The sequence below is a fragment of the Apis florea genome, unplaced genomic scaffold (assembly GCF_048593485.1).
Source record: "Apis florea isolate Af1SG1 unplaced genomic scaffold, ASM4859348v1 contig_3587_pilon, whole genome shotgun sequence".
NCBI classification, from domain to species: domain Eukaryota; kingdom Metazoa; phylum Arthropoda; class Insecta; order Hymenoptera; family Apidae; genus Apis; species Apis florea.
In genome coordinates, this window is record NW_028256789.1 from 2,496,280 (window position 1) to 2,523,355 (window position 27,076).

A 27,076-nucleotide genomic window follows, 5' to 3' on the forward strand; every position below is an offset into this window, starting at 1 on the left:
GGTAGCAGGTGGTTGCTCGATCTCTCCTCATCTTCCTTCTCTCTTTCTTTATTCTTCTTGTTTGCACGACCAAGAAAAGGAGAACGAGACCGGCATAATGTAACCGCTGTGCCCGGATTCCACTCGTCATCGGGGCACGTGAGCTTTATTTAACGAGAGTCGAGGTTGTCCCCCACCTAAAAAAAGGGAGGGAGAGGGAACACGAGGTTCGGGTTCGTTATTGAGAAAGTGTTATCGGAAAAATCTGCACGGATTTCGCACGTTGGTTGCGGAGCAATAATGCTCGCGGAATTAATTATCGAAAGGCTTGTCGATGAATTTTCAACGACGCGACGCAAATATTACGACGCGGTTAATTGCTCCTCTCCTCTGGACTGGTTTATTAAACGGAACGACGCGTTCTTTATTATTATTGCTTTTTTCTTTCTTTCAACGCCACGTTTCTGTCTCGAACAGTAACCGTTTACAGGGAACAGTCATCGATGGATGGCCATCAATATTCGAGTGCAAATACCGTTAACGAGTATCGGATTATTTATAGCGGAAGAGAAACACAGCAACACCCCCGGCGAATTAAGCCAATTTTATGAGCGGGGGACGACGAGTCGAACCGCAATTGGCGACCGATAAAAATTTATTATTTCAGCAATTTTCCTGCTAACCAAAGTGAAAAGAGGGGAAGGGAAAGAGAGATAAAAGGGAAAGGGAGGAAAATACGAACTACCTGGAAATCTAGACGAGAAGATCGACCAACCAACAATAAGGGTAAAATGGACACGTAGACACAATTTGCGAAACTATGAGCCATCGTACGAGGTAGCCGCGCAGCTGTGCACTTGTATATATCGTTTAAATTGTATGACTACGGGTATACGACGATACAACGACTACGACGACACACACACACGCATACACGTGTACTACTACGTTTCACAAGAGGGTTGAAGTGCGTTATTCGGGGTGAATTGGAGTAGGTTGACAGGATAGGGGAACGAGACTCGTTCCTTGTATCTTCATGGTTGATGAATGTGTCTCGTTAGTCGTCAACTTGGCTTCGTAATATCACCAAAATTCAGCTATTACCTCGTTCCACGGTCCACGACGTCGCCTCTAATTCTCTCGTCGCTTGTACCACAGCATCCAGACATCCTACGTTTCGCGTTCTCTCCCTTTTTCCTTTCTCTTCCTTTTTTTTTTTTTTTCCCCACCATTGTCCCCATCGGGTTATTCGCGCCCCATTTTCCCCTCAAGATCCCGCCACGAGCTCGCTACTTTGCAATCAACGCGTATCACGACCGTTTCTCCAACTGCATGTTCAGCCTTCCTCGTCGTCGTTCAAGCTTGCCATTTAATTCTCACTCGTTCGTTCGAACGCGAGTCAGAACGAGAGGCGAGCCATTTCGAGGCTTCGAGTTTCGTTTCAATCGTTCGACGATCAGGCGACGGAAGAGGGGTACGGTATACCTTTGTATAGGTATCGGTCGCATTTGAGCGACGAGCAATAGAGCGCATATGGCGCGGATAACGCGCTGCCTGCTCGAACCTGTCCTTCGAATATTGAGCCACTAAACAAACGCCGTTGGCAACGATTCCACGTAGAACGCCGTCGGCTGGTGTGTATCATCCACCTGATCGGTCCGCGAGCGAGTGATTGCTGCACACCGTAGCCCCCGATGTAGAAACAGCTGAGCCGGAACTCGATGGCCCACAAAGGCGAAATTATGGTTTCCGCGAAGTGGTCGAACGCATTATCGAGACCGGTGGTAATAAAGCAGAGAAATCGGTGGTACGGAGAGGACACGAGGACGACGAATGATTAGCGTTAATCGAGGTTCAATTGTGCCGGGCCGGAGGAGGACGTTTCAGAAAGCTTTGTTCCCTCGAATGTAAGGGAAGGAGGGGAGGGAGGTCGAAGGCAGCATTGGGATTGTTCCACGCCGGCTCGCGATTATGCAAATTGCGACCGAGGAAGCACGAGGAAGAATCAGAGTTTCCGTGAGAGGAGCGCGAGCATGCCGTTGGACCCTTTTCTTAAGAAAGGACACTTAATATTAAGCGGAAAATGAGCTTAATGAGTGCTAGTCGCGAGTAAAAAACTTAGGAAGGTGGAGAGAAAGAAGCTGGGGCTCGAGGGCGAGAATGTTCGCGAAAGAAGGAGAAGGAATTTTTCTTTCTCCGTCTCTTTCTCTCTCACTCTCTTTTTTTTCACTTTAACTCCGGTTCTGGTTCCCAAACCCCTCTCACCATTCTCCATTCTCGCCACCTTGGGACCTGCTCGACCACTTGGCAGCCGTTCGGGAAAAAAGTTTGGTCGAAAGCTCGTTACTTAGCTTGCGGACAGAGCTTTAGACGCCGTTTAGTGAGTAGCCCATGACACTCCTCTTTCCCTCGCGCACTTATTTCCCAGCTTTTCCTTTTCCTTTATCCCTGCTCTAACTTTTTCCCTTTCCCCCTCCTCCATCTCTCTAACCTTTTTTCTTGTTCGACGAGACGAAGGGTAAATGGGAGGGGGGGAGCTGGTAACGAATGGCGCTTCGTTAAAAGAAAGAAATCGGGGCAGTTTCGTATAACCGATGAATCTCTGTGTATACCCGACAAAAACACCCTAATGCTGGCTAAACTTGGAACGAATTATGGAACTAATACAACCGGTGTGCCGCCGTGTGAAATCGATCCATCACATCGTTTACCAATAGCCTCGAAACAGGCAACTCAATATTAATCAAATTCCTTCCACTCGACTCGTAAACTACGTTATCTACGTTTCGAGAGGGACCAAGATGGTAAGGGAAGAAATTCTGTGTCCGACGATGATAGATCTTCAAAAAGACAGTTAGGGCAGAGTCGAGGTTCAGAAACTCGTGTCAAGATCGTTCGAAAATCACCGTGAAAAAAAAATCTTGCAACGAGGGTGGTGCTCGTTATCGAATGCTGCGTTTCTCTTCGGTATTACGCACGAAAGCACGCGTGGCAAGGCTCTCCCCCATAAGGGAGGGTGAACGATCTCGTAGTCTGAGCACGATCTATGTCCGTGTCCCCGTAAGCTCGTTCCGAAACGTATGGCACGTTCTCCTCCCGAAGCTTTAAACGGCCACGTTCCTCCACGACCCTCGAAACGGTCGCCACCAACGACCGGAAACAATTAAGGAAGAATATAAGGCGATACTTTGCTCCCGACACCGGTCTCCCCCCCCCTCCCCAAAAGGATTACGAGAGTTTTATTTACGAGAATTTTACGTAATGTATCGCGAGCTATATCACGAAGAAAATGGCGTGGAATTGGCGCGAGAGGATACGCCTTGGCCGAGGATATGGAACTCTTTATATAGTATATTTTTCCTTCCTTCCTTTTTTCCTTCTTTTGAGAAACTCGGATTGGAGAAAACATGTATAATAAATTTATGATTTTATAGCAGATTTCGAAGAATTTCGCGGATCGGATTGTAGATGACTGTAGATCGTTAAAGTAATGGAAAATTAAGAAAGGATTAAGGTTAGGTTGGATAGCAGAGTTGCGTGGAATTTTAATAATTTTCTCTCGTACTGATCCCTCCTCCTGAATTACTGGAAGCATTTATTATCTTACGGTTTTCGGGATGGCGTATCGTACAACCACGGAAATACCTCCTCGTGGCTCTCATTCTCACTCCTTGACGAAACGCGTTCACGAAATTCCTAAGCGAGAAACGCGATTTCGAGCGAGCGTCGTTAGTCAGCCAACCGAAACGCACACACGTAGACCACAGGGAATATTTCGTGATCCTGAAGGAGGAGCGTTTACGTGGAGAGTGGAAATGGAGGGAAGGGACGTGGAAAAATTTCGAGAATCGACGTCGGTCAACTGGAATGACGCTTTCTGGAGGAGGGATAATTTTATGCGAGGCTGTATTCGTCTCTCTGTCTTTTTGAACCGAAATGGTCATCGCAGTTTCGTGGTTTGATCGAGAAATAAATTGGACGTTGGAACGATGCAAGGACAAAATGTGAAATACTATTGGAATCTTAGAGACGAGCGAAAAGAAAAATATTTCGTTCGAATATTTGAACTGGGCAATTGATTGTCCTTTTCGAATGTTGAATGAATGAGAAACGTGAAAAATGCGCGACATAAATTGAAAGAATTATATTTTTGCGAAATTAATAAACAATTTCATTCAATAAAAAAAAAAGAAGGAGATACTTTAAAAACTTTCGTTACTTTTGTATAACTTGTTTAAAAAAACAAAAAAAAAAAAAAAGAAAATGCAAAACTCTTTCTTTCTTCGTCAAACGAAAACGTTTCGTGCTTTCGTTGAACGACCCGATATTTTATGAAATATTTCGAAACGTTTTCAAGCGCAGGTAACGTCGTTTCGCTCGAAGGAAATATTAATTAAATACCGCTCGAGAACGAAACCGAGTCAATTTCATAACTTTCGCTTCTAAATAGGATTGAAAAAGTCAGGAGGGAGGGGGAGGAGGAGGGAGGAATTCGTTTCATCGATTGTAATATCCTGTGCTTCACGATCGACTGCATTTCCATTATCGGCCACTTAATTAAATAATCCAGGAATTCAAGCAAGTTTCACCTTTGCTAAGGCCAATCTTAACCCGAGAGGAAACAGTTTCCTATAAATTCTCCGCTCATGACTTTGCCGAGCGATCCTGGAACCTGAAGGGGCTTTCTGCGGCACAGACACCACACGTTTAGTAGGCGGGCGATCCCCGTGCCCAACAAACACACGAACGAAACAGTTAATAAAACACGTTCGCCGTTCGCAGTAAATTGCTTTGTAATAAGTGTTCGAAACACGTGCACGCCGTATCTCGCAACAATAAGCCTTCCTTCCTTCCTTCCTTTCCTCCCTCCCTCCCTCCTTTTTTCAGTTTCGACGCTTAACGTGTTTTTCTCTCCATTACCTCCTTTAACCGCTCCCTCTCTCCCCGTGTAACGCGAGAATGAAAAATATAAAAATAATTCGTCGTCGATTCGAGAATGAAATTTACGAGACAAGGCTAGCAGGAAGCGGCGATAATTTTACCAGCTGTGTTTTATTAGCGTGGGAGAGAGAGAGAGAAGAGAGAGAAAAAAAAACGAGCGTGTCGCGCGAGATAATCCTGGCGAGAGATGATATTGATAAAACGAAACGAGATTTTCATCGGGTTGCGGCCGTGGCCAAGTATGAATAAAAATGAATTTTCCCGCGGGCGGTAAAAGGCGTTTCAAACGGCGTTTAATAAAGATGAGCTTTCATTAGAAAGGATCTCTGGAGAGCGGTCTGGTAACGCGAGGAAAGATTTGACACTCGGTTAAAGGGGGCGAGTAGGGGAAGGGGGATGGGGAGGGGGTTAAGGCGGGTGTAACGAATGGAAATTGATCCGACGAAATTTAATTAACGCCAATCAGCTGGCTCGCTAAACTCTTACTCGATTACAAAAAACGGAGGGGAGGGGACTGGGAAAGGAGGAAAAAGAAAGGAAAAAGGGGAGGGGAAAGAGAAAAAAAAAAAAAAAGAAAAGAAAAATGTCGAGACACCGATGTGTGGAAAGGGTGAGGAGGTCGAGGTATCAAAGGGAAATGAAAAGAAAGGGGAGGGAGGGGGAGAGGATAGCGGAATCGGTGAAACCGAATGAATACGAATCGGTGCGAGAGATCGACTATTAATTAAGCGGCATGATTCTGTTGCAGAAAATGAATCTCGATTTAAGCGCAATTGCTCTCTCTCTCTCTCTCTCTCTCTCTCTTCCATCTCCCCTCCACTTTTATCGGAATAGCGTTACAGAAGTGTTCGGTAAAGTGTTTAATGGAAAAGTCTTCTTCCAACTTAGGATTATTCTGTTCTTAATGCAGCTAAGGGTTGTTCCGCAACGTGTCCCTCCCCTCAAGATCTTCTCGAGGAATCGGTGCAAAAGTTCTTCCCCCCTTTTTTTTTTTTTTTTTTTGAAAAAAGGAGAGAAGTTACCCGAAAACGCGTAACTCGTGATATTCCATTTCGATCGAGACACGATTTTTGCGAGGAAGGAGGGAAATAAGAGGATAAACAAGTAGCGGAACATTAACGAGTAAAATGTCTCGCGATAGATTGGCAACGAGACGTTCATCGACCACCGTGAAACACGCGCGACACACCACGAGTATGGATAGTGGAGGAGGAGGGAGGAGAGAGAGAGAAAAAAAGGGGGGGGGGATAGCAACGAGCCATTACGATTTCCGAGTGCAATTGGATGCATTTAATCCATTCCATCGCCAATTGCACGGAACGGAGCTGAAATTCCGCTCGTTCCTGGCAAACTGGATGACAGCTGATCGTGCAGTTTCCCCGGCAGAAAATACCGGCAGAAACAGTTTTGAACGTCGGTGGTTTCGGCTACGCGAATTTTACTTACAAACTTAATCACCGTACCAAAATGCCACTCGTCGCGCCAAAGTTGCGCGGGGGGAGGAGGGAAGGGTTAACGTCGACGAATTAACGTTATTAACTGTTACCTGCCACCGTGTTTGACATTTCGAACTTGTTGAGCGGATTACATTTCGCACGGTTATTATAATTTATCGTCGTGCATGCGTGCGTGCTACGCGAGGAAATTGGCCTGCGTGTCGATTCGTGTCGTTTGAAAGACGAGTCTCCGTGGAAACGACAGAACGCATTATTATTATTTTATTAAATTATTCCGAATGATTCTCGACACCTTTCGATACTCGATAACGAAACGAAACCGACTCGAGTTTCTCAACTCGATGCCGAGTTTCGAACATCGAGTGGAATTTTTAATTTCAACGGTCGAAAGAGAGAAGGAGATGGAGGAGAGGAGAGCTCGGTTGCGCGTCGAAAAAACGAAAATACCAGAGTTCGGTCGCATCGGACCATCGCATAATTGTCGCACGGCTCTCTGGAAACGCGGACTATCCGCATGGTCGATGCGGATTTAAATCTGCCTCGCATTTCGACGATGGGAATCGAAGAGGATTGCGGCGTGGCGTTGACACGGGGGCGTATACCGTGCTGGTTAGATCCCTGGTCGCAAATTTAATCCGTGATTCGAATTTCTTCGTGGCTTTTCTCTCTCTCTCTCTCTCTCTCTCTCTCTCTCTCTCTCTTTTCTCCCCTTTCTCGCATCCTCCTCGTTCGTTTCGCCTCGTACGATCCACATTGGTCGACCTTATCGCGATAACGACACGCGCCAGCGTGAAATATATATATATCGGAGAGGGATGAAATATCGCGCGAAAAAAAAAAAAGAAAAACGGGGGAAGAAAAAGCGTTTAGCGGGGCTCGATGATGAAGTGCATGGATTTCCAACCCCGGAGAGGTTGGGAGAATCGGCGAAGAAGCGCGAGAGAAGTGGAGAAAGAGGGGAAAGAGAATCGCGGGGATGGAATATTCGTGAGAAAGTGGCATGGATTTCCAGGTTTCGGCATTAGCATACGTAATATCGGCAGACGGTGGCTCGAGGGGGAAGGAGGCGGCAGCGCGAAACTTGGAATTCCCATTGGTAATAAAGAGTTATCCGTTACAGAGCAGGGATACGCGTCACTGTCGGTCGGGCTGTGGGAGAGAAGAACACGGGATGGCGGAGAGAGCGATGGACGAATGGAGGGGTAGGGAAGGACGAAAACGACGGAGAGAATTTCGCAAGACGGAGAGGCCGGGAAACTGAGGGGGTTGGAGGAAGAGGAACACGGCAACGATAAAGTTCACGGGCCTGTTATTATCGTTCCGCCGATGGTACATAGTCAGTTTCGAGTCGGTAGTGGAGGGTTGGAGGGAAAAATGGGGGGAGGGGGGTAATCAAGCTCGTAGATCCGTGATTATTTATTGACCGCGCGTGTCGTTTCTTCTGCTCGTTTCTAACCGTTCGTCGTGCAACGAACAAAGATGATACGGCTCGAGGATCGTTGCAACAATCGTTGCGACACAGAAATGGAACGGCCTGGTATAAATGTATACACGTACGTACGACTTGTATAAACTTGTCTTGATATCTCTGATTTTCTCCATAAATTACGTAAGAAAAGAGGGAAGGAGGAAGGAGACGTAAGATAAGAGGTTAGAATTATTCTTAAGTGTACGACGAGTTTCCTCTTCCTCGGCGTGAAATTCAGAGGGCTATTATCACGTTCGCCCGAACGAAGCTGGTCATTTCGCGATAAAGAAAAAAGGGGCAGCCAGAGTGCGAGAGTGAATCGGGGAGGGAAGACAAGGAAGTTATCAAGGGGGTGAGAAGGGATAGGAAGAGGGGAGGGGGTAATATCGTTCGCCAAGCGTATCGACCGGGTGGATCTCGTTATTATTTATTGCCGGCACGAACCACTTTTCCTCTTTCATCGTTGCAACGTGAATAAACCGGCGATTCGATGCCTAGATTCGGATGCGGAGAATTCGTCCGTGACGTTTCGCGTTGGTAAAACGACCGTTGGTGAAACGAAAAAAAGATAAAAGGAAGGGAAAAAAAAAAAAAAATCGGCGAAATAGGATCGATGACTATACACCTCCTCTCTCTGGAAAATCGCCGCTGTTCCGAAACATTACGTACACGCGGCCGCGTGTATCTTTTCTATTTTTATTATTTCACTTTGTGGCGGGAACTCGAAGACAGAAAAGGGTTTCGTGCTTCGACAAACCGGTTTAAATTCAATTGTATTTCCTGTTTCATTATGTAATCGCGGACATGGTTTTTTCGGACGGTGAAAATCCTTATATTTTCATATTTTCTAATTAGAGATTAGATTTTAATCGAAGAGCTTATTTTGAGAGAAAGGGGAAAAGAGAGAGAGAGAGAGAGAGAGAAAAGATATTAATGTAATTAAAGATACGAAAAATAATCTTTCGTGAAATTCACGAGAGATGGAATTTTCAGAAATAATTAAGAAATTTAAAATAATACTTGGATTCGTTACTTCGAAGATTTTTCGCTGGTTAACGAAAACAAACAACTCCATTTACGAATTTCCATCGACTTGATCAAAAGAAATTCTTTTGTCTTAGAATGTAAAACTATACATCTTAGCCACGATCGAATTCTCGAGTCGTTTTATCGAATTAATGTGACAAAGTACGATACGATAATACGATACGAGAAAATCGAGATTTTCTTGGAGACAACAAGACGAAAGAAATATCGATCGAGAGAAAAGGTGTTATAAACGACGTTTTACTCTTTTTACTCTTGTGTGTATGTAATCGTCGATAGGAAATAGACGTGTGAATGAAATTTCGATCCACGGGGGGGGGGGGGGGGGGAAATCGATCTAAAATATTTGCCAAGGGAGAATATCACGAGCTCATTTCCCCGGGCCACACTATAATTCACGTGCCCATTATTACTCGTTTTTGCGCAGCCCCGGCTTCTCTCATTAATTTCTCTTTAATCCAACCGTCCACCATCCAAACGCAAACCCCACATTGTTCGTATAATCTACCGACGCGAGATATTACGTCAGAACTGACCACGCCACGAAATCTCTATCTTTGCCGGCCAAATTATATCCCGATCTATGATGTTACACGAATTACGCTTTATGGCCCCCACATTGTATCCGTCGCGTTCCACCGCGTTTTATTCACAGCGACGAGAACAAACTCGAGAGAGAGAGGAGAGAGAGAGAGAGAGAGAGAGAGAGAGAGAGAGAACAAAGCTTCCCTCCCTCTCTTTCCATTCCTTCCATTTCTCCAAAATACTACTCCTCTCCCTTCCTATAATAATAGCGGTTGATTATTTTTGAAAAGGAAATTTTGAAAATAAAATCTTTCCCGGGAGGGAAGAAAAAGGGAAGAAATATTCGAGTCACGAACGAACGAAGTACGGAATCGAGGAGAGGAGTTTGGTTCATCCCCGAACAGGCGTCGTTCAAAAGTCGAGAGAACACTAATGGAATTCTGTTGGAAACCGCGAAACGTTCCGGAATCATCGATATCGAAGGGAGGAGAAGGTCTCCAAAGCTGATCGTTTCTCTATATCGAATCTTTACGGTAATCTCGGCCGGGTCTACGCTTCCTTTCTAAGAGCTCGGGGCTCGAGCCCCCGATATTGCTCCTACGTCGAGTCGAGGGAGGTTATTCGTGGCCGGAAACCGCATTCCCGCCACGAGATTCTTCTTCCAAAGAAGAAGCTGGAGAACTTCGGCACGGATAAGAAGACAAAAAGCGAGCATGACGCGAATCTCGGCCCATCGAGGAATAAAGTTGAGCGTGCACAATTCCACCTCGTGTAGCTCGCTCGTGAAAGTCACATTACGCGGTATTTCCCGATCTTTATTATACGTACTTTTCCACTTCGTAGCCCCCCCCCCCTCTCTCTCTCTCTTCCTCTCTTTCTACGTTTGATATATATGATATATATATATATATATATATTTCGCGTACGTAGGAAGGTCGAAGGTAGCTGCACGCCACCAGCGACTTTGGATGAGCAATAAAAGTGCATTATTTCAATAACCGAACCGATTCTTCCGAGCCAGCGGCCCCCGACGACAGGAAACAACATCCCCTGGCATCCGGCCAAACGGTAAAGAAATGCCGAAATCCCGTCTTCCCAATAATCGGATGTGTTCCTGCAGTGTTTCTGGCACAATGCAGTTATCCACTTCGATGAATTTATCCTCCTTCGACGACTTTCCTCCGCTCCTTAGTTGTTTCACCCTTCAAACCCACCCATCTCTTTATTCCACCTCCTCTCGCGTCCCCACCTGATCCCGTATTCCTCTCGCCACGCGGTCGCTTTTTCAACGGTTCGAGTTTCAACAATTTTTCAATTCTACGATGCAAATTGCACGCGACGAGCGATGGAATTACGATTATTATCCCTTTAGGTAGAATGTAAATTCTGTTGGGATATTCTCCTCTTTGTCGCTCTTCGAGCTCGTGCTCCTCGAACCGAGCAAGTTGCTCGGTGATGGTTTCACAAATTCCAAAGAGAGAATCTTGGATGTTTTCATCGCGAAGTCGAGTTTTATGATTCCGAGACGAAAGTAGCAATAAGCACGAAAGGGGCGAAGTTGGTTTAAAGAGGAATATTTCTTTCGCGAGATTCGCTACGAACGAGAATCTTGTTCGTCCGAACCCCTCCGTCTTTTCGAAGGAATTTCCCCAGCCATTTGCCGGGGAGCGGAAACTTTTGGCAGTCGGTTCCCAACGATCGATAATTACGATAATCACGTGATCCCCAAAGGGGTGAAATTAAATTTGCTTATCGGGGGGCGGGCGCAACCGCTACCTTCGATGAAAGTAAGGAGGTTAGAACTGGATTTCAACCTCCTCCTCTTAACGATTGAAACTCTGTTGCACACCCCTTCCCTTCTTCCTCCTACGCCATCGGGAATTCCACGTATCGGTGCATCTACTTGTCCTCTTCCATCCTCCTCGGAAAACTTTAACCTCTTTCGGTATCGAAGTGGTTTAGTATCGATCTCGCAGTTCGTGACCGCCGAAGAATTTTCAACCGCGTCCTATTCCCCCCCGAAACTAAAAGTCGCGTGGCTCTCCCGGAAAAATCTGGGAGGGTGGATGACGCGCCAACGGCCGACCTCGCACGACCTCCACAACTCGCCCTCGTATCGAATTAAAAATCAAACGGACGCTCGAGCAAAAGTTAGAGTTCCCATCCGCGCCCAAGCTTCCGCCGAATATTGAAAATGTTATTTCACGTTGTCTGGATGTTGGGCCGTTTCCAACACTCTTCAACTGCCCCACCTTTTTACCCGCCTTTTCGATCTCGCTCCATCGACCCTCTACTATTGCTAACCGATGAACTCTCCACGCTTTCCGCTTCGCCTTTCTTCCTTTCGCTCTCTCTCTCTCTCTCTCTCTCTCTCTCTCTCTTCTTCCTCCTCTCGATCCATCCCTCTCTAACTCTCGGTCGAGCGGCGGACGTTTACACGCATCGACGAATTCGCGTTTTACACGTCCGTACGATCGATTCGTCCCCGTCAATCTCCACTCTTTTCCTCTTATCGGCCGCGACGCCCGTCACCGTTAATAATTGCGTGAACAGTCTCCGCGGATACGCGACTGATTTGCAAGCGAAAACTAACGCGCGGACCAACCGAATGCGAGTGCAACTGACAGACCAAACTGGACCGGACTCGACTAATCTCTTCAGAGACGGGGAAAAAAAAAAAAAAAAAAAACGAAATTCGCTCGATGACCTTCCTTCCTTCCTTTCTTTTTCTCCTTCTCTTTTTTTTTTTTTTGTTTTTTTATTCATTACGCGCGAGGATGGATTTTTTTTTAGCGTTTCTCGCGCGTTCATGGGAAGAGGAGAGATTAATTCGTATTAATCGCGTCGTTCCCGATTCGAAACGATTCTTTCGAATTAATTTCGATATTTCGAGAGTATATATTTCGGCGGAGTATATAGAAGATTTTTGCAAAGTGGGAAGAATAATCGACATCAGGAAAGTTTTTCCAATAACGCCGTGTGTTTGGCATCCAATCGTAAGTTCACACCTCTTTAACCCTTAAAAGTCCCCGCACTAGAGCGCGCAGACTTCGACAAGATCGTTATCCCTGAAATATCGAAAGTTTCGGGAGCTCGAGTTCGCGCGCCCTGTTAAACTTTCAAATTGCTTCCAGCTTTATTAAAATCATAGACCGTAATGAAGTCGTCGTCGAGCCTATCCTAATCTATCTCTCGCCGCCTAGATACGCACGAATCTCCTATCTTCTTCGACGCTCGTGCTTCTTTCCTTTCCTTTTCCTTTTCTTTTTCCCCCCTTCTCTGCCCTCTTTGGATTATTTAGTTCGGGAAATTATTCAGGAGCGCGTTGAATAAAGAAAAAAAAAAAAAAAAAAGTAATCTCTAAATTCAATCAAAGTTCGTAAATTTAAATTCTCGAACCAAATTTAAACCGATTCCGCTCAATTCCCACTTACTTTTTCATTTTCCATTCCATTCTACCCGTTTCATCTATTGTTACTAAACTTTTCAATTTTCCACCGAATTTATGACACACCGAGCCACTCGCGAAGACACGATTCAATCTATATATATATCTCTCTCCTCCTCGCCCCTCGATTTTTCCCCAACAATATCGTTCCCAAGTGTCGTCCAGCCGCGAATCGAATTTCGTCCATCCCCCCCTTTCACTTCGGGTAACAAATGTACGTACGACTCAATAATGCGCGTCGCCCGGAATCGTGGCCGGGCAAAAATACTCGCGGAAGAACGAGTACAATTGTCCACATTCCATTTTCAGAGATACACATCGGGTGACCCCCACGGGTGATCGAATGAGAACCGATCGAGAAATCGATCAGAACGACTCTTCTATCTATTTCGCACATCCAAATATCTTTCTTTTTTTTCTTTCTTCTCCCCTCTACTGTTTCCCTGTTATCCCTTGCCCCCCCCCTTTCTCTTTCTCTTTCCATTCACGCGTAACCACGTTCAAAGTCCACTTCTCCCGTGGACTTTTCTTCGAGATCTGGGAGCAGGTGTCCCGCGGCGGAGATTCCCGGAGGAGATTTCCAACGGTCTAACGGTCTTGGTGTCGTTTTCCACGGAGCGCGAGATTGCATCGAGCTCACGGCCACCACTCTCCCTCCTCTTTTCCTCTCTTTCTCGCCCCGATTTTTTTCGATTTCACCCTCTTCTCGCGATCCCATAATCTCTTTTCTTTTCGGTGTGCCGGAATGGACAAGGATGACGCGCGCAGGCCAGGATGGAATCGAGGATTGTGAGAACTCTGAGAAATATTTCTAGGAGAAATAAAAGGGGGAAAAAAAGGAGGAGAAAAGGAAAAGAATAAAAAAAAAAAAAGAAAGGAAAAAACGATTCGATCGAAAATCTCGATGGAATTGGATAGAGGGCGAGAAGAATAAATAAGAAGAATTTTCGAGGGAACGAAATATCGAACAATCTTCAGATATTTCAGTTTTCCCGCGTGTTGAAGAGGAATGTCAACTTTTTACTCCGGCTGTTTGCACCCTCTGTCAACGTGGATAGAAAAACGGACAAGATTCGAGTGTCCGTCCGGCCATCTCTTAAAGAAATTGCTTCCTCCTCTCTCTCTCTCTCTCCCAGACACTTCGTAAATGCGTTCCCTTCCCCATTCTCTTCCCTTTCTCCTCCACGCTCGTTATTTTTTCTTTTTTTTATTTTTTTTCAACAGTGATTGCCAGATCGACCAATTAAGCAGTATCAGCGAAGAAAGAAGAAAGAATCGGAGGAGGAGGAGGAGGAGGAAGCGGTGGAGGAGTTCACCCCTTTCCTTTTCCTCGTTTCCACTCCGACCGATTCGCCGGAAACGTTGACAGAAGCACGGTAACGGTCTCGACAGACGGAAAGGCTTACACGAAACACCGATAACAATTGGAAAATGGGTCAATAGGCGATTCCACTTTTTCCCTCTTCTCCCTTTGTCCCTCTCGCTCTTTCTCTCTCTCTCTCTCTCTCTCTCTCTCTCTCGCTCGCTCGCTCGCTTCTCGACGAATTTATCATCGGCCTTGTATTTAATTTCGAGGAAGAATTACTCCCCCCTCCCTTTGTTTCGGGAGAGGGGGAAGGGGGAGTGTGTCGCATGAATATTCGATGCGAAAATTCACGGAATCGCGAAGCGAGAAACGATAACCGGCGAGATCTTGCATACACTCGTGATTTATCTCGACTTGGTTCCAGGTCAGGTCAACGCCAACGGTTAGCCAAGACGTCGCAATCGCGGGTGCAATTCATATCGCGCAATTGATAGTAAATTAGGAATTCAAACGGCCGAGATACCGAATGGACGGTTGAAAAGTTGAAGAAACAGGCCACGCCGATAAATCTTGCTTATGTAACACGCTCGGACGAGATTTCAACCGTGCTCGACTCGAGAGAGAGAGAGAGAGAGAGAGAGAGAGAGAGAGAGAGAGAAGGAAAGAGAAAGAGAGAGAAAAAGAGAGAAAGAGTAGCGTAGGATCGGAGAAAAAGGAAAGCCACTTCCGGGGAAATGGTATTAAGTGGCGCGCCGATCATAAATAACGCTTGGTCGTCGTAATAAATGAACACCGTCGCGTTATATCGCTAAAGCGGGGAAGATACGACTGACATTAATCACCGGCGAATCAGTCGCCATTGAAAAACCGTCTGGTGGAAGGGTGGTGGCCCTGGTTGAATAAAAGAAAGCTACTTAATGTCATCAATCAAGTTTCCACAAAGGGGTGGTAAACGAAACGTAACCGGTTCGGTTATGCCGTGTACCTTTTCACCGATATCGGTTTAAAATCGACTTTACCAACGTTTCCAATAACGTAACGTTAAAGAAGATCGAGCCGTTCAACATCGAACACGTTCCATTATTCGTTCACGTAAGTTCAAAACCGAGTTTTGCCCCGTCACACGCGTTAATAGGATCACTCCGTCCATCCTTTTTCGTTATCGCGCTTCTAAATACACCCGCCGTACATACTCGTCTTATATCATACAGTTGAGTTAAGAGATAAGTTTCTCAGAGAATGGTCAGCAAAAGCATCTCTCTCGCTTCGAACGTAAAACAATCAAGACGCTAATTCAATATAATCCTGAACTAGGAAGTTTATATTACACAAAGCCTCTTAAACATCCGCAAAACCTATCCAAGGGTTCTGAAGCTGCGCGATCGTTTTCGAGTTAGCTTTAACGCGATTGAACTTCCCGATTGTTTCCCCAGTTCTTACGACTGGTCGGTCGGTCGGTGGTGCACTCGAGACCGACCGGGAAAAGTGTTGCCCCGTGCACCTCGCCCCTATTTCCACAGAACCTATTCACCAAAGCAAACCCTTGGATCGGCTCAATTAAACGAACAGAACGTGCCGACCCGTGACTTTTCAACATTAATTAACTTGCTATGCGCCTAAGTTCCCTCCCCCCCTCTCTGTCCTCCCTCTTCTACCTTTGTTCTTTGTCGATAACCCATGTTAAATAATAATAAGTGTAATTATTTCACACCCCCCCCCTCCCTTATCTTCCTTTCCCTCCTTTAATGTTTTTTTCCTTCGCTTTTTCCTTTCTTCGTTCTTTCCTTTTCATTTATTTATTTATATTCTTTTTTCATGCCAAGATTAAACGAGGTAACGAATTTCGATTTTCGATTTTTTACGAAAGACTAACGAATTGTGAAAATGCGAAAAACATTCGACGTAATGATTTAAAAACGACAACCGGATGCACCGAGCCTGCCGCGAAGCGTTCGTTTTCGGATTTCGCGGCCACGAATTTCTGCAGCTCATTGGAAACTCCAGGATTCGCCCGAGTGAAATATCTGCTGAATTCGTCGAGGAGGAACTGAACTTGAAATCGAATTCGCAACTTCAATTCGAATTTCCAAACTACGCGGTTCGGGATCATTGGGCTGTGTGTAAAATAGAAACGAGAAGTTTTCTTTTTTTCTTTTTTTTTTTTTTTCTTTTTCGTTAATTTAACATTTCGCGACTAATTTTAAATGGAATAAAATTACGTTTTACCCGTACCCGTAGTTCTGGTTAAGAAACGTTAAGAACGGATACTTACACGAATCCTTATTCCGACGAAGGAATAAGAAAAAGAGAAGAGGTAGAGTAGAGGAGAGGGCTTAAGATTTTAATTTATAGCCGTCGGACCCGCCTTTAATCTGGCGACTAGAGTGCCGTGTTTCTCGTAAATAACCGGGTAAGAAACTATTATTATTCCATTATGAAAAACAAACTGAAGAGAAGAAATTATTATACCCGCCTCCTTTATATATCACGGGTTAAATTCCATCGATTAATTCTACTTTAATACTGTACACCGCGTACATAACTTGGTTAAATGGATAAAAATGCGTCCTCCCCTCCTCTTAATCTAGAATCACGAAATGTGCGAAACATCGATGACTACTTCGAATACGTAATAAATTCCGTTATTACCCATCTCTTAAACAATCGTGAGAAACATCTTGAAAAGGGAAATTCATCTATCAATTTTTCACCAATTTCTACCTCTGGCCATTGTTTCGCAATTAAATTCCCAAGTAAGTGGAATTTAATCCGCTCGGCAAAGAAAGTGTAATTGAACAGGCCAATGGAGGAGAAATTTTTCCGATATAAAATCGCATTCTACCCCGACCGACCCCTTTTAACATTTAAGATGGTGACGAGTTCGTTCGACTCGAGATAGTATCGGTTTAAAAACTTATCGAGTTTCCATTAAAAAAAGATTCTCGTATCTCGTATCCTCTCGTACAATACCGCGTCATTAGAGCAGCACCCGCGACAAAAGGGATACGGATAGCGGATACGATTAGTCCATCCTAGGCTCGATACAACCTTTTCTTACTTAATCGACCGATATCGCGCGAGAGCAACGACGTTTTACACAACCACGGTCGACAACAATGCCCAGTTTTTCATATTTCTCCTCGTTTAGCGGCCATCACCCGTTCCATTCTCCTTTTTTTCTCTCCCCTCTCTCTCTCTCTCTCTCTCTCTCTCTCTCTCTGTCTCTTTATACGAAAACACATTAGGAAGCGGTGAAGGTAGACACGGTGAAAATGGTAATGAGAAAACACGGGATTCGGGCGTAAATTTTTATTTTTCCCGGGGAAATGTATCGTGAAGAGCCCCACGCGTAATGAAGGGAACGCCTCGTTTTGTTTCCGGTGGAGGAGAAAACGCGTATCGTGAAAATTTTTCAAGTATATATACTATAGCTACAGCTATGCCATTCTACGACGCTCCGCTAGCCAAGCCTTTCGCCGCTATTTTACGACTCGACGGTGCCGCGCCACCGAATTGTCAGCTGTATTGCTCCGTTTTTATTACACGCGCGCGGTGCACACGCGTGTACGAAACATGGGAAAGAATGTTTAAAGGCCAATCGTGAGCGCGAGTTTTTGCATCGGGAGAGATTATTGACGAATAATGGAAGAGACGAGATGAGAGTGTGATATCAGTTATTTTTAATGAGCGAGAAAGGGAAACGCGCGCTAATATTCTTTTATTACGATGGAAAAGGTAATATTTCATAAACACACGGTACGTTCGTTACACACGCGTAATTAATTTTCCTTTATTAATGAATGGCCGACGTTCTTTTAAATGTTGAAAATTGATTAATTCCTCCATATTGTATTCCTCCGTATACATATATATATATATATATCGTTCGAACAACTTCCCACGGTAATTTGAATTCTATCCAAGATGAAACCAACAAAGACGTTGATTATTAATGAGGAAGAATCCCATTATGCAAAGTAATAGCTGATAAGACGATTATCATTAAGGTCTCGTCGCTTTATCCGGGTAGAAGAGATACGATAAAGTGACGAACTCATTACCAAGGTGAAAACACGAAGGATAATTCGGTTGGAATCTACTTCCAAATTTTTCCTAATAGCCTCCTCTCTCCCACGGGTGGCTGACGTCTCTCTCACGAATTCTCTCCTCTTCGACCCTCCTCCCCCGAGGGGTTGCATTTTTAATAGCATCCCCTCCTCTTGAATTATGTCTGCGACCCGCTGATAAAAGCCAGAAGGCGTTTTTCAGCATCGACTATCGTCGACTCTCCTCCTCCTCGCGCATTCTTCCATCCCTACACCATCTCATCACCTCCTCTCGACGAGCTTCCGCCTTTTTTTTTTTTTTTTTCTTTATCGCAACTCTTCCCTCCCGATATCGACCATGCAGGATAGCCGGCTCATTTCGCTCGGCTTAATAGATTACAGATTCGACGTTCCAGCTTTGTGTAACAACAAAGTGTTCGATGAAACAATCGAAGTTTCGAGAATGAAGGGGAAGAATAATTCGAAACGGGGTCGATAGATTCGTTCCCTGGACGACGGAGAGGAAAAGCTTTGAAATCGAAGAAGAGCCTTGCGATGCGTTACGAGCACAATCCCGAGAGAAAATGGGTTATGGCGTGACGTGATTTTATAAATTTTTAAACCGTTGAATCGAAAACTCGCAACTAATTCTCGTAATATTTTTTTTTTTCGAAAAAAATCTTTTCAAGGAAAAAGTTCTTATAAACTTTTCTTATTCGTTACAGATTTACAGACTTTCGTGGAAATCTACGAAATAAGATCCCGTAACGTTTTTCGTAATTTATCGATATTATTTAATTCCGTACGAATAACTAGAACGGCGAGAAAGAAAAGAACTGTTGCTGCGATAAAATTGTTTCACGAAACGAACGAAATTTGAACGAGTTCTGTTCGAGGCAACGAAAGAATCCGAAAGAAAATAATTTGAGTCGAGATTCCGTCAGAGAATGATTCCTTTCGCCTTTAAAAAGACGGCTCCCTCTTAGCACGGTTTGATAACTTGAGAAGTTTTGATTCGAGATTACTCGAGTTAACGAAGCGTACTGTCGTTCGCCAAGTATTTAAACAAGTTTCGCATTTAAAATCAATCTTCCGACTATTTGTTACAACTGAAAAATACTCTTTCTATCCTTTCTAAACGAACTTACTCTGGCGAATCCTTCGACGAATCGAACAACGAGTGCAATCTCTCTCCTCAACCTCTTCTTTTTCTTTTTAAATTTCGAAATCAAATATTTGAATTCGAATCGCCACGATACCTCCTTTTAAAATCAACCATCACTCTTCTATGAACACCGCCAAATAACAGTTTCCTTGCCCTCCCTATTTTCTCTTTCACAATTTGCCACGCGTCAAAGAATCGAAATCTTTCCTCATCGTTTCCAATCTTCGAGCTAGGGTACGCGAACAACGAGCATCCGTGCGCTTTCGAGTTTCGTCAGTTGGCTCGTCTTTCCGATTCCCACAGCAGCCATGTCGTCGATTCAAACGATTCGTGGAAACGGCAATAGAACGGCAATAGATCGGTCAGCAGAATTTAACCGATCGTGTGCTCGGTCACACCGGTAATTTCTGTTACGTGTCGCACGGTCCACCGCTCGCTCCCGCCACCATTATTTTTCACTTATTCTTCGACAAAGAAAAGAGCCAAAAACAAAATCGCGTGAACAAAACTAATCGAAAAGAACAATCTCATGTTGGCCACGTTCACCGGGCGCATACAATTCATAAGGGATTACGAGATTATTTTCGTCCACTTTCCATATTCCATGTCTCTCTCTCGTCTCTTTATATATATATATATATACCTTTTATGCGATACCTTGCATCGATTTCGTTATGGAATCGCGTTGTAAATTGTTTCGTCGCACAAAAAAAAAAAAAAAAAAAAAGGAAAAAGAAAAAGAACCGCCTACAATGATTCCTTTTAATTAGAAATTTCAATTCACGGTCTTTCAACGATTATCCCCTCCTCTCCTCTTCCCTCCCTCAACTACAAACGAAGAGAGAATTCTCGCTCAACCAGTTTCCCCGAAGAATCAAACAGCTGGCGTGCTCTCCTCGTGTCCGTTTCACCTCTGCCCACCGTAAATACAGATAAAGCTAATTGAGAGCAATCGTTTGCCCGGGGACGAACGGTGCTCCTTTAATCCTCCGGATAAAAGATAAAAGCTTCTTCTCGATTGCGCCTCGTCATTCCCCCTCCCCTAGTCCCAGCCTCCTCGCTATTATTGTTCGAATCTCGGCCGTTCTTTGCCCGCGGTATTAACCCTTAACCGTCAAACGACGACTACCACACGATAATAATACGGTGTCCTCCTCCACGGATACCAGGAGGACAAATTCGTGACAAATCTCCCGTGTCTCGTGACGTCTCCCTCCCTCGTACGATCCGCAAACACACGCTTATTGGAAATGAAGATGGCGCGGATGGCGGCTCCTAAATGGACGAGATCCTTGGACCGCTGTGCAAACTCGGCAGGACAGAGGATCGTAATCGAAAGACGAGTGGGAGGGGAGGGGAAGGGAGTCCAGAAATCGTGCAGGACGCCTCTCTAGGTTCGCAAACATCCTCGTCCTAGGCGAGGAGATTAGGAAGGAAGAATCCTCCCGCCGCACGGTACGCTGACGATTGCATTTCTCGATTCTTCCTCCTGCAGAAATTGTTTCAACTCGTCCCAACCCCGTCCTCGCACGACGAGACGCGTCTACTACGAGATTAAATCGGGCTTAGTCCCTTTCCCTTCCCACCGGGAAGGCCGAGTTATTTCTCTCCGGCCTTGGTGGAAAACAATTTCGCCCGCAGGATTCGCCGCGATTAAAAGTCGTTCGAACGCGATTTGTCGCGCGCGACTTCCTCCACGACCGACATCTTCGTCGATCGGTCATCTTCGATTATTAATTAACGGGGCTAATGATCGCAGGGGGACGGGTAATCAAGAAGGAAGGGCGAGGCTGCAGCTTTTTGCCATCGGTGGAGGGATTGCGACAAAGCAGCCTGTTCAAAGATAACATCTGTCCGCTCTCGAAAGCTGCGCGACGACCTCTCCCCGTCCATCCCTTTGCAACTTCCACCCTCGTGCGCTGACTTGCATTTTCTTTGTTCGTTACGGACCCTGTGTCCAGCGACCAGGTTGCAGGTGTGATTCGTAGAAGTTGGACATTTTTTCCCCGGATTGCGTCCGAGCAACAAAGCACATTCGTTGCTTTATATACCCACTTCGAGGAGATATCTCCTTTTACTCCCGCTTTATTCTTTTAATTAAGCTCCTCCTCCGCGCGAAACACGCGAGCATTTTATACAAATTTTCCGCATTTTATTACAATATTTTAATAATTTAGCGAAAATTTTTTCTCGCAACTTCATCTTATCCGTTTCAACGCGGAAACAATTTTCAAACAATTCTGTGAATTTCTCTCACGGCTCGATTGTTATCTCATAAATTGCGCGATCCAAGATTCCGTTTTATATCTTATATCTTCATAAATTTGCCGGCAAACTTCGACGATTCTAATTGCCGATTCTAATTATTTGTCCTTGAACACGAGAGAGAGAGAGAGAGAGAGAGAGAGAGAGAGAGAGGGAGAGGGAGAGAATGCAATGGAACGCACTTCTGCAATTAAGTTATTAATGCCTGTAGTTAGCATTTCGATTAGACGGACGAGGGGCTCGCTTTATGCGACAGATAGCGACCGATTAATTGTTCATCGAACTTTAATGAACGTAACCATCGTGCTAATAAGATATCTGCTGCAAACGCTTCGTCGTCGTCTCCAATACACCGTAACGGAGTGCATTACTCTCTCCCAAGGTAATTGAAACTTCTACGATCGATCTAACCATATTTGCAGTTTCGTATAATTAGTTGTCGAAAATTCTCCACACCTGCCGCAAACTTTGCCTCGCCTTTGTATAAATATTTAAATACGTAAACGCGCGCTCGAACCCTCCTGCAACTCGCTTTTCAAAAATTACCCCTTGTGCGTACAACGACCGTCCAAACACCTATGCACAAGTCTGGTACAAAGAGCGGGCAAAATTCACAAATTCAAAGACAATTATTTGGGAGCAGAAGCGGTGCGCGTCGTGTGATCGATAGCGGGCCAGAAGAAATTCCGGCATCCGTGCTCAACAGCTGACACAAAACAACCGGTCGTCGTACTTCAACCCAATTTCCCCGGCAACTCCTTCATCTCAATTAACTACGCTCTCTTGTCGTCTACGCCAATTTACCATTTCCAACGAGCTAGCAAGACCTGTCTGTCCTTCGTTAAACTACGATTCACCTGACTGAATATGCCGTCCTGACTAATTCCACGACATTTTCCTTCCCCTATCCCTTTTCTCTATCACTTTCGTGTACGAATCTTTGCCGATCCTTTCTCTCTTCCCGATTATCCCACGCGCGGATTATATATACGTTTCGTTCGTCCCAGTCGATGACAAAATCGAGGATCGGATATCCTATTGTAATGCACGCGATATACCTGTGCGACACGTCACAAATACGCACAAATAACACGGATTTCGTCATTCGACGCTCCCTTCGACTCCCCAAGTCTCGGGAGCCAGGCAACGCACATCGTGGCCCTAACTCGTCGCTCTGAACAATGCACCCGTATCCTCGCGTGTGCATCGAGCGGCCACCCAATAAATCCACGGTTTAATTAAACTAAGTTTAAACGGGGATCCCTTCCGCGATATAAAGCAGTTATACGTATTACTACGTTCTTGATCCGGTGCTAAATCAATTATAGAAGTTGCGGAAACATCGGTGAATGGTTTATCGCGTCTTTGCACGATTGCGCGTCTTCGATTATTTTTAATATCGACGAACCGACCGATCGAAACTAACTCTAACCAACTTTCACGCGACATTTTATCGCTCCTTCAAACCGATCAAATATCATTGGACGGGCGAATTTAACGCCGTTTCGTCCGACATGTCGAAGCCGTTCCATGTAGATAGATCCATGTATTCGTTAACGCGGCGGACAGGAAAAATAACGGTTTCGCGAATTTTTTCAAATAGAAAAGGATCGCGACCAAGCGATTTTGATCTCTTGAAGGAACAAACGTATCGTATCGTACAGACGGAATAATCGAGTCGTCCGCACGCGCATCACCGATTCCTTTTGCGGGCTGTGTACACACGATTAAGTCGTTCCAATTATTTGCGCAGATAGGGTGGAGCTCGATCAATTAAACGGATCACTTTCACGACACCGTTAGATGGAATCGAGACGAATGCTACGCAAACTAGATGGACAATTCTCCGACTATTTTTCCCCACGGAGAAGGAGAGGGAACAGCGGCGGAGCAACAGTTTTCCAACGGAATTTTAAGAAGCTCGTATATCACCGTATCAAACCTGCTGCATTATTCAAGGCTAATGCATTTCCCGTAATAATAAGAACCGAATAGATTTCACTCGAAAATTCGCGTGTTACCGATGCTAATGTCGCGGTTGCGGAATAAAACACGAATGTACGAGAAGGGAATGGAAATGCGGAGAATGGCGCGATATGCGGAGCGTGGAACAATTGTTTTCGTTCGTGAATTACGAAAAAATGTTTCAGCTTTTAATGGAATGAACTTGGTGAATTTAATCCACGAAAAAGGTATGCGGTTAATGTTACACACGCAATCGTGACGGTGACAAGTCATCAAGGGTGTGCGTCAAGGGTGAAAATGTCGGAGGGTGAAGAAATCTAAAGTGCATAAAAGCACACGTGCAAACGCAAAGAACACAAAGAACTTAACCAATAGCTCCTCTCATTTTCCTAACATTTGTGAACAATTATTACCCTTCTTCCACGCTGTATAATTAATATAGTTTAAATAACAAAAAAAAAAAAAAAAAGAAGAAGAAGAAAAAGAATTCATCAATTCGAAATTCCTATTCAATTATCCAACGTTTATCCTTCGATCTTTTCATACGTTCTTGTTATACGTACGCGTCTCTGTAAGTTAAATTAATCGCTCGTTCATTTGCTGTTGGCTCACGTGCCTTTTAGTTTCGTATGTATATACAGAGGAGCGAGTTGATTGATAGAGGAAAAGGGGATTCTCTTCTGTAACCGCTTGGCCAAGTATACTTGATCGGTTCATTTGCCGCTGGCGAGGGTGCAGTCACCCTGTGGCCACCCTTGGCAATCCTAGTCTAACCTGCACTTGCTTCTTCCGCTGTTCGAGACTCTCCTGTCTAGCAATTAAAGACAGCACTTGGCCGGCTCGAGCTAAAGAGACAGCCATACCGCTATTGACACGTACAAGGGGGAACATATACGTGTATACACACACAGGCGTACGATGTATTCAGGACAGATTCGAGAACCGGAAGAGAAGAGATTTAAAGACTGTCTTTCTTGCTGCTAGTTCGATGGATGGATGTTAAAGTAGACTCGACCCGAACCGATATCAAAGAGGCATCAGTGGTGGTGAATATCGTACAAAAGCCGAACCGATGATAGCTTTCTTCCACCCATCGATTCGCTTTTGTATGGCGAAATATAAAATAATCGAATCCACGACGGTCAGAATCGAAAGCGAGGATGATTTTTATTCGATGTAAATATCATTTTATATTATACGGATCGAAGGCAAAAATAAATAGTATTTAGCAAGAGCGAACGATGATTTTTATCGATCAACATTCGCGCGAAATTTAAAAATATCACGGACGAAATTTGCCTGAATAGATAATCCGTGAAATGAATTGAAATCGAGGTTTATCCGTTCCTGTTAATTTATCCTAATTCGTACGGTGATTAATAATTCACACGTTTCCAGAAATCCGTGAACCGTGTGGGACGGAAAATGTTGCAACAATATGCGGATACACCTCGATAAGTAAACATTACACGATTTCTGCGTACGTGAGTCCGAACCGAAAACTAGTCATTACGTATATTGATACGGTTTATACGTATGCTAATGCCCAAATACCCATAATTATGCGAAGATTTCGGTATGCTGCTGTTCCTGATGGTATTAACCATCCACTGCCGAACATTTAATGAACTACATTGTGTTAGAAATCATCGGTATCAGTTGGGTAAAGTTTCGCCATTTCGCCTACCGAACCTTTATTATGCATAAAATTATTCGTGATTTCATCGATACAATTGTACATGCTTTCGATGCACGGATTACACGCGAAAAGGACGAAAAATATATATATATATACACTCGTCGAATCATTGCGAAAGTAAATTAATCGATGAATGGAATATTATATACGAAATACGAATAAAAATATTTCTCTTATTTTCTCTAACGATTTTACGATATTTCTCGAAATAAACGATAAAATGTTTGTACTCCTAGCATTTCCCTACACGAATATTTCCTATATGAATAACTGCGGAAAAATAACGCATTTCATCATCCATTAAACTCGTTACTTTGTACCATTTGTTAAAATGATTTATAAAATACCAATACATTACAATAGAAAATAACGTTGAGATTGATTTATATATAATATATATATAAAAAAAAAAAGAACATTCGCGATTATCAATAGAAAAATGTTTCTACCTAACGACTCGCATTAATATTCGTCTCGAAATATATTTTAAAAAATAAATCGTCCCTCACCACTCTGTCTCCAGGATGTTTCACGAAGCAATTCAATTCCGCTGTTTGGCCAACAATGGCGGTGACATTTCGTGGGCCGATGTCGTCGAAATCCGGTTTATTCAAAAGTCTCGTCGGCTTGCTCCCAGCGACCACACTCGCCAAACTCGATCCACCTGAAAAAAATATGAAAATACCATTGAAGAAATTGTTCACTTTACGAATTTTTCCATTTTTCGTAGAAATCTTCGTAGAATAACTTCGTAAATAATTCGAAGACGCGAACGCGAAATGTTAAAATTTTGTCGCGAGAAGTGCATAAATAACAGAGAAATCTATTCTTATTTAACAAGGCGTCACAGCAACAGAACAACCAGAGTGGTATTCCTCGCAAAGTCAAAGTAAGTTGAATGAATATGGAAACTCTTCGAGCTTTACGTTTTCAAACGAGGTTAGACGATGCAGGTGCTTTTGCAACATCAAAAGTTCTATCTTTCGAGTAGGTTAGTTGTTACCATCTTGCTTTCCGACGAACAAGAAGACACGCACGACGCGACATTCATACACGCGCATGCGCACACGACTGATTCCAATAAGCACTTGATTAAAGATGAACTTTCGACAATACTAATGCGTCGTGCTATTATAATATAGTCTTGGTACGCAATCACGGTTAACGTTTATGAAATACCGTGCCACAACAGCCCACATCGTCTTCTTTGATCCACCGTTAATGCAAATAGTTCGCCAACTAATAATTTCGAGAATGCCAAGCTCTCCCACGGCACGCTTCTATGTCTATTTTCATACCTAATTTCGACTTATGCGCATATAACCGGATTAAATCACTATTCAGTTGTCGACTTACCTATGAAAACGATGTAACAGAATAGTCGAGACGAAAGATTAACTATTTTTTCCACGGAAACACTTGTTACGCACCACACGTGTCAACTTCACAGACGCCATTTTGAAATTCAAACTCATGACTCGTTTTTCTTATGCTCGTATGTTTTCCTTTTCCGCGTGACGTCGCCACCAGTTCAGTCGCGATGATACGTATTGTGTTTATACGTATTCGTACTATAAATAGTTTATATACGTACACGTGTATGTATGTATGCATACCACGAATGAATGTTTTCATTCCAATATTCATTATACAAGTACATATATTATTTCATCGTACACGATATTTCATTCGAACGAAATTTCGATAAAACACAAACGACAACGATAAATTATATATATGTGTATATGACTATGAATAATAATCG

At 44.1% G+C, this 27,076-nt stretch overlaps 1 protein-coding gene across 3 annotated transcripts in view; it reads right to left on the reverse strand.

The window, feature by feature from the left end:
* Nucleotides 1-26,806, reverse strand: part of LOC100867361 (zwei Ig domain protein zig-8) — a 75,050-nt gene extending 48,244 nt beyond the window's left edge. The window contains exons 1-2 of one of the 3 annotated variants that reach the window (XM_086914349.1): nt 26,668-26,806; nt 25,821-25,975 (exon numbers count right to left, since the gene is read on the reverse strand). The gene's annotated coding sequence lies outside the window, so the exon portion shown is untranslated. Of the gene's footprint in view, nt 1-25,820; nt 25,976-26,237; nt 26,341-26,667 lie in introns of those variants that run through there. The other 2 variants (XM_086914351.1, XM_086914350.1) reach the window with 2 other exon arrangements.
* Between the last annotated feature and the right edge of the window lie 270 nt (nt 26,807-27,076).